At 37.4% G+C, this 20,079-nt stretch overlaps 1 protein-coding gene across 24 annotated transcripts in view; it reads right to left on the bottom strand.

The window, feature by feature from the left end:
* The window catches only part of mapta (microtubule-associated protein tau a), a 52,276-nt gene extending 35,734 nt beyond the window's left edge, over positions 1–16,542 (bottom strand). For all 24 annotated transcript variants that reach the window (XM_038308790.1, XM_038308780.1, XM_038308792.1 and 21 more), the window contains exon 1: positions 16,407–16,542. The gene's annotated coding sequence lies outside the window, so the exon portion shown is untranslated. The remainder of the gene's footprint in view (positions 1–16,406) is intronic.
* Positions 16,543–20,079: the final 3,537 nt, after the last annotated feature.

Raw genomic sequence — 20,079 nt, forward strand, 5'->3', positions numbered from 1 at the left:
GGAAAAAATCGAAATCTAGAAGTCATTTTTTCTTAAAATAAGTGAATTTGTCATTGTATTGAGGAGGTAAAAGAGACATTTTGCCAATGGAACAAGACAATTTGCATCTAAAATAAGAAAACACAATTGCATTGTCTTATTTCAAGTGCATGTTATCTAATTATCTTATTTTAAGAATAAAAATACTCATTCCATTGGCAAACTATCTCATTTACCTACTCAAATTAAGGGTAAATACAGTTAATTTAAGACATTTGTACATATTTCTAGATTATTTTTCCAGTGCAGGTAGGAGGACAGTAGGATTTCGGGTTTCAGGTATCAAAAACCTCCAATGCAGCGATAGAGTTGATCTATTCCTGTTATCATCGCAGCTCCAACCCCTTTACAGGAGAACAGAAGACCTCACCTATTCAGCCAGGCCAACAATTCCCTCTAACGCCCCCCCTTTCAGAGACATAGACAGGTATGGGGCATTGCAGGCTAACAAAGAAGCCAAACGACCCCCATTCCAAAGGGGGGGACCCGTTCATCCGTTTCTATTTGCATGTTGGAAATAAAACCTGGATAAAACCTGGATAAAACCTGGAACTAAACGCTATTTCTGACATTTTGAATTGAAAAATCTTCCTGGATGGAAGAGAAACGTCTTCAAACTTGGAAACAAAGTCCAGTAGATTGATTTTAACTTTTTTGTAATATTAGAGATATTACTATTATAAAATAAAAAAGAAAAATTAGAAGATTTGGAGTTAATAATAATATATCTGATAGTTCAATCTTTTATAGTAGTATAAAATATTATTTAGGATTTTATTAACTTCATGCTTGCTGATAATCAGTGATGATCAGTTGGTTTTCTGATAACAGCTAAAACTTCTGCAGCATCAGAGCAGTGGGTGTTTATTCATAATCCATCAGTCATCAGTCGCACTGATTCACTGTATCTGAATTTATTTCCACTTTCATTTACTGACTGCAAGAAAACTACAGAATAAATCAGCTCCTCCATTTAAAATAAAAACACCGAATGAGGGAGACGCCGGCTGAATAGAAATGGCAGAGTGTGTGCTGTATGAATAGTGTACCCTCAGCGAGCTGCAGCACAGAACTGGTATTGTGGCTTTACACATAACAGAATCCAAACAAGCAGAGGAAAGCTGCAGCTCTGCCAATGCAGACAATCCCTTGAAGAGGCCGTCTACTCTGCATCCTGGAGCTCCCACAGCACACAAACTCACCGCTGATCAGGGAGCTGCTCATCAGATCCGGGGGGGGATTTACCATTAGGCAGTTACCTAGGGCCCCATGTTGCTGGGGGCCCCATAAACCTCTGTTTCCATGTATGGTTAATACAACTATTCCTTATTTGTGCACATTAATTATGTTTTTAATAAAAAAAATACTTTCACTAATGAAAGTATTTCACCCCCTTCAGTGTCCACCATCTTGGATCAGTCCATTTGTTGCACATGTTCAGAAAGGTCCAAACAGACAGCAGCAAACCATTTGAAAACAAACCATGCAAAGAGCAGTGTTGCCAACTTAGCGCTTTAGTCGCTATATTTAGCCACTTTTCAGACCCCTCTAGCACTTTGATTTCCAAAAAGCTCCTAGCGCCAAATCTAGAGATTTTTTCTGCTACTGGAGACTTTGGAGACAACATCTAAAAGCAGCGAACTCTGCTCTCCAGAGCGAGTAGATTGGTAACCCCGCCTCCTGCTCTCCTCTATCTTGTCTGCTGTCATGATTCATGCAGCTATTATTTCATCCAAATGAAAAATGGAGAACAGATAAGCAGATCATGGCTTGTCTACAGTGAAAAGAAGGACTGGGTTATTTACTTTGGCCTTTTTGGAAACACAGGAAGGAGCAATCAGCTAAGTGAGCTTAGTGCTTGGAAAAAATCTTTCATTCCTTTAGAGACAGCATGAAAAGTCAGCTGAGTACAAAACATAGAGAGGAAAACAAGAAGAAAAGGGACAAGAAGAGAGGGACACAACCTAGAACAGATAATGGATGTCTATTCTATTAACCTTTCTCTATCTGGAGAATGGGTCTGTTTTATGTGTTGTCTTCTCTATTCAGAGGGGCCCCGCCTGACTTTTCCTAGGGCCCCAAATTTCCTAAATCCGCCCCCAGATATTAAAAAAGAAACATCATCCCTGTTCAGACTGAGAGGTTGATGTTTAATTTGCTGTAACGTAACGTTCTTCTCATTCAAAGCTTGATGGATCAGCCTTTAGTCAAAGACCAGGAGGAGGTGAGCTCCTTTTAATCTGATCTGGAAATAAACGCAGTTTTAGCTCATGCTGAAAAAGAGCATGGAAGATTTGTTTTTCTGCAGCTCCATGAGAGGAAAAGCTCTGCTGCTGCAGCCTGATCCTCTCAGGGGTGTGTGAAAAGGAGACCTTGGCACAGACTTCACTTCTGCAAGAAGCTCGGTCAACAGCAATGTTGACAGAGCTGCAGCAGCTCAGGGTGACAGAGAGGGTGGAACAGGTCTGAGGGGTTTCTTTACAAGTCTTTACATCGAAATTGGTTTCTTGTCAAATCTACTAAACATCTAAACATCTACATTAAACAATTTCAATGTTCTATTTTTTAACAGTTTAAACCCCAAACTGTTATTCAACCCACATTTTACAAACAACATGTTAAAGAAGAAATTCCTCCGTCATGTGACTTTTAACGATGGAGGAAAAAAGCCTGATGGATGGTTAGATGTCTGTGGATGCTGCTCCAGCCGAAGGTCGTAAAGGTTTGGCCACAGGTCAGAAAACCAAACGAACATTCCTCTTTTGGCTTGAAATATTCCAAGGCGTTTTTAGGTCAGAGATGAATTTCCTCAGTGGGACCCACGCCTGACTTTAAAGACGTAGAGAAATCATGTTTAAATGTCAAATCATTCTGGCTTAAACATGTACACTCACCGGCCACTTTATTAGGTACACCTGTCCAACTGCTCGTTAACACTTCATTTCTAAGCAGCCAATCACATGGCGGCAACTCAGTGCATTTAGGCATGTAGACATGGTCAAGACAATCTCCTTCAGTTCAAACCGAGCATCAGTATGGGGAAGAAAGGTGATTTGAGTGACTTTGAACGTGGCATGATTGTTGGTGCCAGAAGTGCTGGTCTGAGTATTTCAGAAACTGCTGATCTACTGGGATTTTCACGCACAACCATCTCTAGGGTTTACAGAGAATGGTCCGAAAAAGAAAAAACATCCAGTGAGCGGCAGTTCTGAAAATTTCTATTTTAAAAAAATTCTGCAGGCCAGTTAGTTCTACGTCAGCCTGAACACCTAAATTCGGCCAATCATATATCAACGCTCATCTGTCAATCAAATGTTTTCGGTCAGCATCTTGATTCATGTGTCGCAGCTAATATACGCAACGGTTGAAATCAGAATCCTTTCCTTTCCCATTGAGTTGCGTCCCAGTGTTCACGGGGATGGACGTCTGTGTCTTCGGCAGGCGTAGAGCTAACAGAACTGGCAGCGTTGCGAGGCAAGGGCTCAAACATGTACGGCTGGAAGCCTTCTACACCAAACCAAGCTTCTGCCGCCCTGGCGTCCTCTTCCACAACATCTTCGTCCCCGCTTTCCTCCTCTAAATAAAAAATGGATGACGGAGGAGACTCATCCACGACCTCCCACACTAAACTCTCCTCCTCTTGCATGTTTCCTCTGTCCATAGCGTTCCTTGACAGCGTTGTTTCTAAGTCACCAATTTAGTGCTACTTGGTCCCAATGGAATTTCCCATTGGGAACCTGCTAGCACTAAGTTGCTAACTGGTTAGCAAGAAGCTTCCGACAAACCGGCCACAACCAAACTTGCTTGTGAACGTTCCGCCACAACAATCCCGCCCCCTTGATAATCGACCAATCACATTCACTTTATTCACTCCTGTAAAGTCGGGCACCAATCGGGAGAATTCGGAAACGCAACGGTTGGAACAGCCGCTTCCCTACGACTTTAAATCTTCTTTTCCTCGATAAAAACAAATTTTCTCAATTTCCTTTTCTCATATTGATTGAAAATATTGTCCATGAATGTTTAGTTAAATTTATCATAAACACCTGAACAGTTTTATTATATTCCTTGTGCTATAAATATGAACAATATTATAAAAAAAGGTGTTTTAAAATCTTTGATTTGACGTCTTCAAACGTGATTAATTCTCCCATAACTTTGACTTGACTCAGCAGCAAAAAGATTCCCAGGAATATATCTTTTTCACAAATTAAAGCTTCCGACGAACCGGCCACAATCAAACGTACTTGCGAACCTTCCGCCACAACAATCCCGCCCCTTGATAATCGACCAATCACGTTCACTTTATTCACTCCACTCTGGTTAATTACGAACTGCATCGGTTGGAACGGCTGCTTCCCTACGACTTTTATCTCAGCAGGTGAAGAGTTTAATCTAGAGCGGAACGATTTGGCCAAAAATCTAAATTGCGATTATTTTTGACTGATATTGCGATGTTATTTCGATTTTCCTTTGCACTAACCACAAGCTTGTAAGATGTTTTATTAACGAGTTTTGCTTTGGGACCTTGATTGTTTGCTTGTTGCAAGACTGTACTGGAACCGTTGTGTGAAAAAGGGGATTAATTTTACTTGCATGCATGGATAGCATGCTAGCTGAAACTCTTTCTACCTTTCTGTCTGGCGGCAAACCCACTTCAAGTGTATTACTGCCCCGTAAAGAGCTGCGAAGAGTTTATTTCTCTTGTTAGATTTAATGCAACCAAAACTGAGTGTTAAATTGTGATTATATTGCAAATGCAATAAATCGCCCATCCATAATTTCATCAAACTCATTTTAGTTTTCAGTTTCATTCATAGAATAGAATAGAAAATCTCTTTATTGTCCCACAATGGGGAAATTCTGGTGTTTACAGCAACGAAAAGATTATAGAAAAAAATGGTCGCCCAAATATATACCTTAGAAACATAATAGTGAAGATTTAAATGATAAACAATAAAATACTGTAGTGTAAAGTTTTTAACAATATAAAAAACTGCAGCTGGAGAATAAATAACCAATATGCAGCTATGGACATTTTTACAGTAATGGATATTTGAAAATAGCAGCAACATGAGAGATGTGCAGAATGACAGCAGCAGGTTATTTAACTGATTACTTTGGTCCTGATTGATATTTTATGAGCAAGGCACCAAGACAGAAGTAGAATCCTCCTACTGAGGCATAGATGGGAGTTGGTATGACTGTTTCCATATTTAAAGAAGCTTTAAACTCTAATTCTGCAGCACAGAACCACATCAGCAACCAAAGGAACTTTTCTCAGCTCCAAAGCTACATGTTGAAGCTGAAGCTGGTGGAGATCCTCAGTCATCCAGATCAGAGTGATTCCAGAAATTTAAAAAACAAACCACTGGACTTTGTTTCCAAGTTTGAAGACGTTTCTCTTCCCACCCAGGAAACTTTTTCAATGCAAAATGTCAGAAATAGTTTTGAGTTCCAGGTTTTAAAGAGTAGCTCAATAAAATCTTGTAATGGCTTAGAAAACATGCACATAGAAACTGGAAAACCAGCTCCACCCCTTAATAATGGGAGTCGTTGAGGTCGTTACTGGTCTGCAATATGTGATACTGGCCCACTCCTCTGAAAAGGCAGTCATTAAGGGTCATCTTTGGCTTCGCTGCAGGGCAACAAAATATCTCGCCAGGTCAACCAGGCAAGGCTTTTGTTGTGCTACTCTATAAAATCCTGGAACTGAACGCTAATCCTGACATTTTGAATTGAGAAAGCTTCCTGGATGGGAACCGAAACGTCTTTAAAGTTGCAAAACAAAGTCCAGTGGATTGTTTTTTAACTTTAACTGTTTGGTACGTGTTGAGATGTTTGCAGAGTTCAGTCTGTTGGGATGGAGTCCAGGATGGAATGCTGCGGGATTAATGGCCCTTAAAGCAACCACAGCACTGTTAAACTGAAACTTTCTAAGTGGGCATGGTGAAGAGCCTTCATCATGACGTCAAACGACAGGAATCAAAAGCCAAAAGGCTGTGAAATGGGAAACAGCAGAAGAAGTCAGGAAAACGTTTTTCATTGATTTAATAAATCAATAAAACCTTATATCTAGTCCCAACAAACTGAGGCTTCCTGTTGGAGCGTGTTTTACTACCAGTAAACTACATAAAAAGAAGACGGTGTTTTTGTTTGATGTATAATTAATTCCTGACAGATTATGTTGTATAACGTCACTAATAGCTTCCCTGTAATTCCTCAGATTGAGATCAGGTCAGACCTGAAAACAAAGGCGACTCTGATTCTGTGTCTCCTCAGCAGCGCAGCTCGGCTGAAAGACGACGATGCTGCTCTGCTCTCATGCTTGATTGCTTCTGCATCTCTGACCTACTTTCCTCCTCGTTCGCCTCTCGGTCGGCTCGCTCGGCCTCTGCAGGATAGCTCTACCTTTCATGTTGGGGTAAAGCTTCTGCAATGGGGAGTCTGAAGGTGGGGCACTTTTCCATTTTCCATTTATAACATCCTGCAAGACCGGCCTGCATGCATTGTTTCCTGCTAATGGCCGATGAACGCCGCAGCTTTCTGTCTCATGATGCCAACCACACCCTATCTACACATGCTTCTTACACTGGATCAAACAAATGGGACATAAATGACTTTCGTTTCCAGTTTGCAGAGGAGTTAAAGATGCACTTTTAATATCTTTAAACCACAACTGGTCATTGAGGAATTTCAAATATGAGGAACTCCCGAGTTTTAATTGTGTGAAGTGTTTATGTGCTGAATGCTCAGTGTTTGAAAAAGCACGTTCAAACGCGGCGTTCTGTGGGAGCGATGAGCCAGAGACTTTAATCAGCAAGCTGCTAATTAACCAAGCAGAATATAACAGTTTAAAACCTGCGGTGCCTTTTTCTCTTCTGTCTAATGAGGAGAAGCTGTTTCTGACAGACATTACAGCCGTCAGATTCATCTTTCTTTTTTCTGCTTCACTGCAAAAATGTCTTAAATTAAGTGTATTTACCCTTAATTTGAGTAATTTGAGTTTCTAACGTTTAAAATATGTTACTTTCTTTGGATTTAACGTTAATAATGCAAATGTAAAACCAATAAAAAAAGCAAAATCTACAACTTTTACGTTAAATTATCAGACGAATATATATAAGGGAAAAATATAAGGATTGAATTATCAATACTGTGTGCTCTTATCAAACACAGCTCTTTAAAGTTGTAGGGAAGTCATATTTGAATTTTAAATAATTCTGGCTTAAGCATGTATATACATTTTTTTTTCATTATCTTCTGCAGGCCAGTTAGTTCTACGTCAGCCTGAACACCTAAAATCGGCCAATCATGTATCAACGGTCATCTGTCAATCACATTTTTTAGTCATAGCATCTTGATTCATATATTGCAGCTAATACACTGCAAAAACGATCTAGAAATAAGTACAAATTTCTTAAATTAAGTGTATTCACCTTTAATTTGAGTAGGTAAATGAGATAGTTTGCCAATTAAATTAGTATCTTTACTCTTAAAATAAGATAATTAGATAATATGAACTTGAAATAAGACAATATAATTGTTTTTTCTTATTTTAAATGTAAATTGTCTTGTTCCATTGGCAAAGTGTCTCACTTTCGTCTTCAATTTGAGAAAAAATGACTTACTTAGATTTCCATTTTTTGCAGTGTTGGATGTAGGAATCAATGCAAACATGTGGGAGTAAAAATAAAATTTTTAAAAAAGAATCACTTTGAGATGCAAAAGCTAAGAGATAAATGATTATATGATCTGGTCATGCGTTTAAATTATTGGTAAATGGGAAAATAGTTACATAGTTTTGCAATTTCAATTTTTATTTGATTAGTATCCCTATATTTATAAAGTTAATACCAGGAATAATCTACACACTTTGCATAGTGTTGTGGTAGCATCATAGAGCATCATTGGCTGCAACATTAAGCAATCAACAAAATTTAGATTTTAAAGCCGTCATGGTTTTGGTTCTGTTAAAGTTTTCTTTTGTGTTTTTAGTTTCTTTGTTTTCTAGTTTTATTGGTTTGATTCTTATTTTGTGGTGTTTTCTGCTGCCCTCTTGTGTTGGTCTTCTTTTCCCCAGCTCCCTTCTAGTCTCCTCTGTTCACACCTGCTCCCAATCAGCTCATTAGTCCGGTCCAGAGATGGGAAGTAACGAAGTACAAATACTTCGTTACTGTACTCAAGTAGATTTTTCTGATATTTTTACTTTACTTTACTACTTATTTTTATGGCGACTTTTTACTTCTACTCCTTACATTTTAAAAAATTGCCTCGTTACTTTAGTTTTCAATCATTTCAATGGAGTTACCGTTATTATTTTTCACGTCATCAATACCAAATTCACTCTAATTGGATGGGAATCTACGTTGCATTTGACGCACCGCTACAAGATGAATCGACAGATTCGGCGGTATTCATTGGCGGCAAATCATTGCAGCTTGGTGGCGGTGGCGTTAGCATAGTAGCATGGACGACGAGATGATTGAAAATGAACACAACGGAGATCTAGTCCTATTGGCAGACATCCATTTAAAATGTAGGCAACGGCATGAAAAAAGTGGTTTCTACTTTTACTTTTATACTTTAAGTAAATTTACAAGCCTGTACTTTGTTACTTTTACTTGAGTAAAGAAGTTTAATCAGTACTTCCACTTTTACCAGAGTATTTTTTAACACAAGTATCTATGGATGCACGATATTGGGATTTTGGCCGATATCCGATATTTTAAAACTGATGTAGCCGATAACCGATATCGATACCGATGTTAAAGCTGGACAAAAATAAGTAGTCATTGAAAATAGCAGTTTTGTTATCCATTTCTGACACTTTGAAAAATAATATACTCAAATATATTTTCATATGCTGATATCAAATTGATTTTTAAAAACGCGGTATCGATCTATTTTACTTTCAAAATCTCGTGAAATTTCATCGTTCTGTTACAAACTCTCGTGATATTTTGCAAATTCTTGTGAGATTTTGTTAGTAAAATAGATCGATACCGCGTCAATATATCAACATATAAAAATATGGCAAAATTTTGTGAATTTTCGGGGGATTTCGTAGCATAACGATGACATATAGCAATATTTCATTAGTAAAAGAGATTGATATGGTGTTTTTAAATGGCAATATATCAGCATATGAAGATATTGGGATATTTTAATGTTTCAATATTTTTTCCCTCGTCTTTAGAAGTTTTTAAGTCTGTAAAAAAGAAGTTTTTGAGGAAGAAGAAGTAGTATTTTTTTTTTTTTTTTAGACTTTAGAAACTCAGAAGCTGATCAAATATCGGGTTAAATATCGGTGGGGTGGCCGATGTGCGATATTCAGTTTTAAGGCCGATACCGATAGGGGGCCGATTATATCCTGCATCCTTAAAAGTATCTGTACTTTTACTCAAGTACGGAAAGTGAGTACTTTTGCCATCTCTGGTCCGGTCTTTGTTCAGTCTCCCATATATACTCTCCCTGTGCAGTTCCTCAGTCCTGGCTCCCCATGTCAGTTTTTCTCATGAAGTTATCTGGTTCTTGCTTCCTTGTATTTTGTACTTTTGTTTTTGCCTCAGTTATTTAATTAAATCTACAAAAACTCAACTCTGCCTCCTCACCTCTGTGTTTGGATCCTCAGAACCTCAACCAAACCGTGACAAAATCTTCCAAATATGTTTTTTTTTTTAAGTGATTTTTTTTATAGATTTGTGAGAAAGTCATTCAGACATACACATCTCTAAATCAGAAACATAACAGTGAACTAGACCCTTAGCTTGTGCAAACCAAATGTTCAGGAAGTTCTGCAAGCCTTCCCCCCCCCCCCACCGAGGCTATTTAAATGAGACCACTCTTCCTTTAAGGATCCTGGATAAATATTTTAAATGATTACATAACAGCAGAAGCACATGTGGCAGCTCCTCCCAACAGGATGTAGGGCGATTATCAAGGAGGAGGAGCATCTGGAAACAGCATCCTCATTGCTTCACCCCATAAGCAGCAGATGGAATGAAGCTGCAGTGAAACTGTGCATGTGGCCAACAGATGTTTAAAACAGAGAAAACAGTTTAGAAAGGTTGGGAGAAACTGGGAAATAGTTTCAGTTTGTTATGGCAGCAATAGAAATGGTAAATATTTTGTTAATATTCTCTAAATTCTGTTAATCAAAAATAAATGTAGAGGTTAACTCGTAATGGGATCAGATGTTTTCCTGATTCTCCCAGTGGTGCCAGACTTTACAGGAGTGAATAAAGTGAATGTGATTGGTCGATTATCAAGGGGGCGGGATAGTTGTGGCGGACGGTTCAAAAGCAAGTTTGGTTGTAGCCGGTTTGTCGGAAGCATCTTGCTAACCAGTTAGCATCTTAGTGCTAGCTGGTTCCCAATGGGAAATTCCATTGGGACTAAGTAGCACTAAATTGGTGACTTAGAAACGACGCTGTCAAGGAACGCTATGGACAGCGGAAACATGCAAGAGGAGGAGAGTTTAGTGTTAGAGGTCGTGGATGAGTCTCCTCCGTCATCCATTTTTTATTTAGAGGAGGAAAGCGGGGATGAAGATGTTGTGGAAGAGGACGCCAGGGCGGCAGAAGCTTGGTTTGGTGTAGAAGGCTTCCAGCCGTACATGTTTGAGCCCTTGCCTCGCAACGCTGCCAGTTCTGTTAGCTCTACGCCTGCCGAAGACACAGACGTCCATCCCCGTGAACACTGGGACGCAACTCAATGGGAAAGGAAAGGATTCTGGTTTCAACCGTTGCGTATATTAGCTGCGACACATGAATCAAGATGCTGACCGAAAACATTTGATTGACAGATGACCGTTGATATATGATTGGCTGAATTTAGGTGTTCAGGCTGACGTAGAACTAACTGGCCTGCAGAAGATAACGGAAAAAACACAGATTTTAAGACAGGATTTTTTTTAAATAGAAATCTATCTTTTGGGACAATATGGTCTGATAAAGAGAACATTTATATACACGTTTAAGCCAGAATGATTTGACATTTAAATATGATTTCCCTACGACTTTAAAGGAAGGAACCACTTTACAATATAACTACCCTTATAAAGGATTTATAAAACAGTTAGAAGCTCATTATTCATTTATCTTTAAACAGTTCATCAATCAATAAGCAGGACTTTTAACACAATGATGCAGAATCAATATCAAGACAGGTTTAAATCTCCTCCCCTTTATGTTATGATTAATAGTCTATACATGCATATTTAATAACTGTGTACAACTTAAATAAGTGGCTGCTTTATTAACTAAATAATGTTGTTAATGTGTTCTGGTAAAAATATAATTTGGGTTAATAGGAAATCGTAAATGGATAAATCGATTTATATCAAAATATTGAGAGACACCCTACTGCAGGCAGGGGCACGCTGCCGCCATTTTTACACTGGAAATTAGTTAATTTGGTCAAATCTTCAAATTTTTCCCTTTAAATTTGTTTATTTGAAAACTTAAGGTGTTTTAATTTATATTCTAATGTTCACCCTTTTTAAATCAATGACCCCTGGCTGCTCTTTGTAAAGATGTTTGAACGTGGTTCTTTGTTTACTTGATTGATTTTTAGGAAGTTTTGTCAAAATCTCAGAAAAGATCCGTTCACTGGAGGTTTTGGAGGAAACCGAAACCTCAGCTCTGATGACTTAATGTCTAAACTAAACACCTGCAGTCTATGTGTGTATATCTACGTGTTTATATCTGTGTGTGTATATCTATGTGTGTATATCTGTGTGTATATCTATATGTGTATATCTGTGTGTATATCTATGTGTGTATATCTGTGTTATATCAACGTGTGTATATCTGTTTGTGTATATCTACATATGTATATCTATGTGTGTATATCTGTGTGTATATCTATATGTGTATATCTGTGTGTATATCTATGTGTGTATATCTGTGTTATATCAACGTGTGTATATCTGTTTGTGTATATCTACATATGTATATCTATGTGTGTATATCTGTGTGTATATCTATATGTGTATATCTGTGTGTATATCTATGTGTGTATATCTGTGTTATATCAACGTGTGTATATCTGTTTGTGTATATCTACATATGTATATCTATGTGTGTATATCTACGTGTTTATATCTGTGTGTGTATATCTATGTGTGTATATCTGTGTGTATATCTATATGTGTATATCTGTGTGTATATCTATGTGTGTATATCTGTGTTATATCAACGTGTGTATATCTGTTTGTGTATATCTACATATGTATATCTATGTGTGTATATCTGTGTGTATATCTATATGTGTATATCTGTGTGTATATCTATGTGTGTATATCTGTGTTATATCAACGTGTGTATATCTGTTTGTGTATATCTACATATGTATATTTATGTGTGTATATCTGTTTGTGTATATCTATATGTGTATATCTGTGTGTATATCTGTGTGTGTATATCTATGTGTGTATATCTGTTTGTGTATATCTATATGTGTATATCTGTGTGTATATCTGTGTGTGTATATCTGTTTGTGTATATCTATATGTGTATATCTGTGTGTATATCTATGTGTGTATATCTGTGTGTGTATATTTATGTGTGTATATCTGTGTGTGTATATCTGTTTGTGTATATCTATATGTGTATATCTGTGTGTATATCTATGTGTGTATATCTGTGTGTGTATATTTATGTGTGTATATCTGTGTGTGTATATCTGTTTGTGTATATCTATGTGTGTATATCTATGTGTGTATATTTATGTGTGTATATCTATGTGTGTATATCTATGTGTGTATATCTATGTGTGTATATCTATGCGTGTATATCTGTGTGTGTATATTTATGTGTGTATATCTGTGTGTGTATATCTATGTGTGTATATCTGTGTGTGTATATCTATGTGTGTATATTTATGTGTGTATATCTGTGTGTGTATATCTGTGTGTGTATATCTATGTGTGTATATTTATGTGTGTATATCTGTGTGTGTATATCTCTGTGTGTATATCTATGTGTGTATATTTATGTGTATATATCTGTGTGTGTATATCTATGTGTGTATGTCTATGTGTGTATATCTGTGTGTGTATATCTGTGTGTATATCTATGTGTGTGTATCTGTGTGTATATCTATGTGTGTATATCTGTGTGTGTATATCTATGTGTGTATATTTATGTGTGTATATCTGTGTGTGTATATCTGTGTGTATATCTATGTGTGTATATCTGTGTGTATATCTATGTGTGTATATCTGTGTGTATATCTATGTGTGTATATCTGTGTGTATATCTATGTGTGTATATCTGTGTGTATATCTATGTGTGTATATTTATGTGTGTATATCTATGTGTGTATATCTATGTGTGTATATCTATGCGTGTATATCTGTGTGTGTATATTTATGTGTGTATATCTGTGTGTGTATATCTATGTGTGTATATCTGTGTGTGTATATCTATGTGTGTATATTTATGTGTGTATATCTGTGTGTGTATATCTGTGTGTGTATATCTATGTGTGTATATTTATGTGTGTATATCTGTGTGTGTATATCTGTGTGTGTATATCTATGTGTGTATATTTATGTGTATATATCTGTGTGTGTATATCTATGTGTGTATGTCTATGTGTGTATATCTGTGTGTGTATATCTGTGTGTATATCTATGTGTGTGTATCTGTGTGTATATCTATGTGTGTATATCTGTGTGTGTATATCTATGTGTGTATATTTATGTGTGTATATCTGTGTGTATATCTATGTGTGTATATCTGTGTGTATATCTATGTGTGTATATTTATGTGTGTATATCTGTGTGTATATCTATGTGTGTATATCTGTGTGTATATCTATGTGTGTATATCTGTGTGTATATCTATGTGTGTATATTTATGTGTGTATATCTGTGTGTATATCTATGTGTGTATATCTGTGTGTATATCTATGTGTATATATCTGTGTGTATATCTATGTGTGTATATCTGTGTGTGTTTAATCACCAGCGGCCATAAAGCGTCAGGTTAAACCATCTTGTGAATCTATTTAGATGAATGTTTGGAGGCATTTAAACATAAAGAGCCTGAAATAAACAATCGGCTAAGATCATCATCAACATTTTCTATAGATTCTAGATGCAGTAAGATGATTGTGTGGATAGTGATCAGCTTCACTATCAAACGCTCCATGTTAATATGGAGCTCATATGAACAAAGAGGACAGAAAACTGGAGAAAAACTGAGATATTTAGCCTTATTTAAAAGATAAGAGACTGAAGTGAAAGCTCCATATTATGATGTGAATTCAGTGAAGCAAAGTGACGAACAATAAATATAAATAAATGTGGAGTTAAACTGCATCTCTTATTTAAATCCAGCGGTTATTCATGTTTTTTTAATCTATTGTTTGATTTGAATATTTAATGGAACAGCAGAAGAGAAGTGAACCTTGGAGAACTGCTGAAAGGAACTGATAAAAAACAGAAATCTACTTTAAACAAGCGTCTTTCTGTTGATTTTGGTGAATAACGGAGCAAAAAGCTCAGCTTTACAACACTAGGGTTGTTTGAACCATAAAGATTATATGAAAGCTGAGGTTTACTGAAAAAAGAGATCTGTTTAGAAAGAAGAAGGCGACGTCTTACTGATGCTAAATGAATCCTTCCTTCAACCTGAGATGTTCTCAGTTTCTTTTTTTATTCTGGTATAAATAAATGTTATTTGAGTGGATTACTAGTTGAAATTGCACCATTAGATACTTTATTTATATTTAAATAAATAGCTTTCCATTTCCAAAGTGATCAGTTTAATTGAAGTTTCTCTTTACTGTCACACAGCTTTTTATTTCAAGAAAGGAAAACAGCCATTATCTGCTGGATGCGCCTCTCTGCTGGAATTCATGGGTTTTTATCTCATCTGCATGTTTTAGTTTATTTTGCTTTGTGAATCTGATGCAGAGATAAAACGGAGGAACTAAAACATGTAGGAGATTTGCACTGCTTGGTGATCAGATCGGCTCTCCAATAAGAAGCCAAAAAAAAAAGGAATGTTTTAGATTTACAGATGAAATTGTAAAGCTGATCTGTCAGGCTGAGTTACTGTTTTCACTAAAGTTTAAAGGGGAGGAGCCCCCCCCCCCCCCCCCCCCCCCCCCTCTAAGCATTCCTGTGCATCTCTACAGTAACAGCCTCTGTGCTGCTCGATGCTTGCAGACATTACAATCTAGAGTATCACCAAGATGGCACTCTTTCTTCAATCATCGGATCACCTGGCAGGTTGGAGCTACAGACACCAACATGCCTGCCCCCTGCACAAAAATATATGTATTATGATGAGTGATATGGGGGGGGGGGGGTGCACAAAGCCAAATCCACGCCTTTTAATAAATGCAGGTGTTATTGCATTAAAAACAGCCAATTAAAGCGCACAAAGGGGTCATGTTTAAGGGTGTCTGGCTCAGACTGTGGCCGCTGACCTCGGGTGGATTACTGTGGAGCCCATATGCGGCAGATAAGCGACCTGGCTCAGAGCTCTGTTGAGCAAATGAAAAATGGGCTTGGCACAGGCGCGCGGGCGCATGGTTGCCCACAATGTCTGCGCTCTTTATTAAAGACAATATATAAAAAAAGATTAAAATAAGAGAAAGGGCCAGAATCTGCATCAGGGTCGCCTTAAGATGAACTGGATGCATGTTTATAGAAAGGAAAACCAATTGATCCGTCAGAGACCATCTGGGCCCCATGATGCGAGAAAGAGGCGAAAGATCCAGAATAAGGAAAGCGACGCGAAAGGCTGGAGCGGCTAAAATTCCCACTGACGCACCGAGCTTAAAGCAGACAAACAAAAGAACCGCGCGCACACATCAAACAGGAGTAAATATCACCGAAAAAAGCATGACATCACCGTCCTCCGGAGGCCTCGCAATAATAAGATTATAAATATTCCATCGGATTAGAGCCGTTAGAGCGTCCAAGGACGCGCAGAGAGAGCTGCAGGTGGAAACATGGCTTCATCCCCTCTGGAGAAACGCTGATGCTCTGATGGTGGCTGGAACAACAACACGTTTCTGCCTTTTTCTGATGGATGGAGAGGATGGAGCGCGCGGTGCATAGAAATAAAAACAAGTCAGAGCGCGAGGAGGACAAAACGCTGCGGGAGGAGATGCGCGGACAGGCGGTAGAAGCAAAGCGGGTTGAATGATGTGCGGGATGTTTCTAAACGTAGAAACCAGTGGAGGCCAAACCTCTCCCACCTCAGGCTGAAAATATGAAATAATCAAAAATAATAAAACCCGGATCCAGATGGAGGAGAGAAAACGCTGCGTCCCTTATTGGTCTCTAACTGAAAACCATCCGGTTATTTCTGCAAAACCGTGAAATGTCTCGGTGGTTTCCTTACCTGACAGCAGACAGCGGTGTTGTCTCTTCAGCGGCAGTCGCTTACCGGGGCGCGCGCGCACACACACTGCGCTGTGCGGCGGCCGGCCGGCAGGGGGAGCTGCGGAGCGGAGCGCCGTCCTCAGAACCAATCAGTCTGCTCACTGCCGCCCTCTGCTGTCAGGGGAAGAAATAACAAGAAAAAAAGTCTAAACATAGAAGATGTTTCATCATAGGCTAAAAAAAAAAAAAAAAAAAAAAAAAAAACAGTGGGTTATATTTAGCAAAAACTAACAGTGAACTTGAAGGAAATTATACCTGGCAGGCTTTTAGATAGGTTGTAAAAATCTACTGACTCTCATTTGGTTGCTGTTAAAAGTTAAAATGAAACCAACTTCCTTCAGAAAAAGTAAAATCAGGAAATGGGTTTTATTATATCTCAGAAAATGTAGCTGTTTAATAAAAATGCTCTGAGGTTTCTCATCAAACATTACTGTATGGAGTTAGATCGGTCTCAATTTTTCACAAATACACAGTGTTTTAGGTATTTTTCTAATTTTATTTACCTATTCCACATTATATGTTTCATGTTGCACGATTGTACCATAAAAAAATTCCTAGTTTGTGAACTCCTTCACTAACAATGGCAATAAACCTGATTCTGATTCTGATGTGATTCATACGTGCACAGAACAAGATTCACCAAAGTATTTCTGGTCCATAAACAATTATAAATTAAATTACAAGTACCGGTGGTCTTTAAACTTCACTGTGTTCTGTGTGGATTTTTTGTGCTTGTGTGTCACAATGAGAATAGTCATAAAATTATGAGAATAAAGTCGTAAAATTACGAGAAACAAGTTTTATTTCATGACGACTCTTCTTCCCTAAAATGAGGAATGTGGAGCATCATGTGAAGTTCTACTTTAGCATCGGTTTGATAAATCAGGAAATCTTTTAGCAGCAGCATCAAACTGGGCAGGATGTCAAAGTGGACTCTGGTTGCTGATTGGTGGAGCTGGTTGGCCGTCATCTGCTGGGCGGAGCTCCAAGCTTTCTTTCTGAAACCGATTGTTGTATGATGACTTTATTCTCATAATGTCACGACTTTATTTTTGTAATGTTACAATTTTATTCTTGTAGTATTACGACTTTATTCTCGTAATGTTACGACTTTATTCTCGTAATTTTACGACTTTGTTTTCGCAATATTACGACTTTGTTCTCGTAATGTTACAGCTTTATTCTTGTAATGTTACAATTTTATTCTCGTAGTATTACGACTTTATTCTCGTAATGTTACGACTTTATTCTCAATAGTTTTAAGACTTTGTTCTCGTAATGTTACGACATTTGAATTGAGAAAGTTTCCTGGAGAGGTGGCGAAACGTCTTCAAATCTTGAAAACCAAGTCCAGTGGATATTTTTGAATTTTTACGGAATGACTTTGTTTTCGTAATGTTACAGCTTTATCCTTGTAATGTTAGAACTTTATTCTCGTAGTATTACGACTTTATTCTCGTAATTTTACGACTTTATTCTCGTAAATTTAAGACTTTGTTCTCGTAATGTTACAACTTTGTTCTCATAATTTTAAGACTTTGTTCTCGTAATGTTACAACTTTGTTTTCGTAATTTTAAGACTTTGTTCACGTAATGTTACAACTTTGTTCTCGTAATGTTACGACTTTGTTCTCGTAATGTTACAGCTTTATCCTTGTAATGTTACAACTTTATTCTCGTAGTATTACGACTTTATTCTCGTAATTTTATGACTTTATGCTTGTAATTTTAAGACTTTGTTCTCGTAATGTTACAACTTTGTTCTCGTAATTTTAAGATTTTGTTCTCGTAATGTTACAACTTTGTTCTCGTAATTTTAAGACTTTGTTCTCGTAATGTTACGACTTTGTTCTCGTAATGTTACAGCTTTATCCTTGTAATGTTAGAACTTTATTCTCGTAGTATTACGACTTTATTCTCGTAATTTTACGACTTTATTCTCGTAAATTTAAGACTTTGTTCTCGTAATGTTACAACTTTGTTTTCGTAATTTTAAGACTTTGTTCTCGTAATGTTACAACTTTGTTCTCGTAATGTTACGACTTTGTTCTCGTAATGTTACAGCTTTATCCTTGTAATGTTAGAACTTTATTCTCGTAGTATTACGACTTTATTCTCGTAATTTTACGACTTTATTCTCGTAAATTTAAGACTTTGTTCGCGTAATGTTACAACTTTGTTTTCGTAATTTTAAGACTTTGTTCTCGTAATGTTACAACTTTGTTCTTCTAATGTTACGACTTTGTTCTCGTAATGTTACAGCTTTATCCTTGTAATGTTACAACTTTATTCTCGTAGTATTACGACTTTATTCTCGGAATTTTACGACTTTATTGTCGTATTTTACCACTTTGTCTTCGTAATATTACGACTTTATTCTCGTAATTTTACGACTTTATTCTCGTAATTTTAAGACTTTGTTCTCGTAATGTTACAACTTTGTTCTCGTAATTTTAAGACTTTGTTCTCGTAATGTTACAACTTTGTTCTCGTAATTTTAAGACTTTGTTCTCGTAATGTAACAGCTTTATCCTTGTAATGTTACAACTTTATTCTTGTAGTATTACGACTTTATTCTCGGAATTTTACGACTTTATTGTCGTATTTTACCACTTTGTTTTCGTAATATTACGACTTTGTTCTCGTAATGTTAGGACTTTATTCTTGAAATGGAAGAACAAAAAATCTCTATCCTGGCCCTAATACTCCGTCGTAATCCAGTGGCTGGAAGTTGGAAGGGATTTTGCTGGGAGTTGCAGGGAAGTTGGCTGCCATTCGGCTGGCGTTAGACTGGAAAGGGCCATTTTGATATGTTGATACTGTATGTAAGTGTGCACACAGGTATGCAGAGGTTTAATGGAAAGGATCTAGAAATAGAAAGGAGAACAGACCCCTGAGGAACCCCAAATCTATTTTAAGCAGCTTTAGTTCTAAACCTGAAAATCAGAATGCTATAGCTACCTGCATCAAACATTGTTCTTAGAAGGATAGACCTTTCTGATATATAACTGTTAGAGACCTTCGGTTATGCGGCAGTCAGGAAACATGTTGGATATGGAACTGTAGGAACATTTTACTTTAAAACTTAGATTTAAAAAATATTTCATTCATAAAGATTAGAAACATGTCGAGGTGTTTTCATAAAAGTCTGGGGATTGAATATTTCAGACATAAATTTTAACTCCTTGAAATTAGAAGTTATTAGATGTTTAATTTTTGCAGAAGTGTCAGCCTGTCCAGTCAGATATTTATCATCCCTCATAAAGCCTCTCTGTGTCAGACTTCTTTCACTGCTGTCTGACAGTCTTACACAACTTTTAGCACCAAGGCCAGAAAGCTTCCAGCTCCGGGAAGCAGCTCAGGAATTACTGACAGCCTATGATGAGTTGGCAGGAGGAGAGTTTTCCTCCTCTCTTGGATGCGTTCCCTGAGCAGCAGCTGCTTCTGGCTGCTGGGCTGCAGATTATTTGATTTTATCCTGCAGCGGGAGCTGACTGGATCATCGGCTTGACTTTAAAATCCCTCCATGGTTTGAAGCTGAGGCTGCACTTGAACTTCATCCTATTGTTGTTGCACGAAAAACACAACAGTTAATTTGTCAACAAATGACCGTTGCCTGGTTACCAGACAAC

This window comes from Cyprinodon tularosa, unplaced genomic scaffold (genome assembly GCF_016077235.1).
Source record: "Cyprinodon tularosa strain WSP-4 unplaced genomic scaffold, ASM1607723v1 ctg648, whole genome shotgun sequence".
NCBI lineage: Eukaryota > Metazoa > Chordata > Actinopteri > Cyprinodontiformes > Cyprinodontidae > Cyprinodon > Cyprinodon tularosa.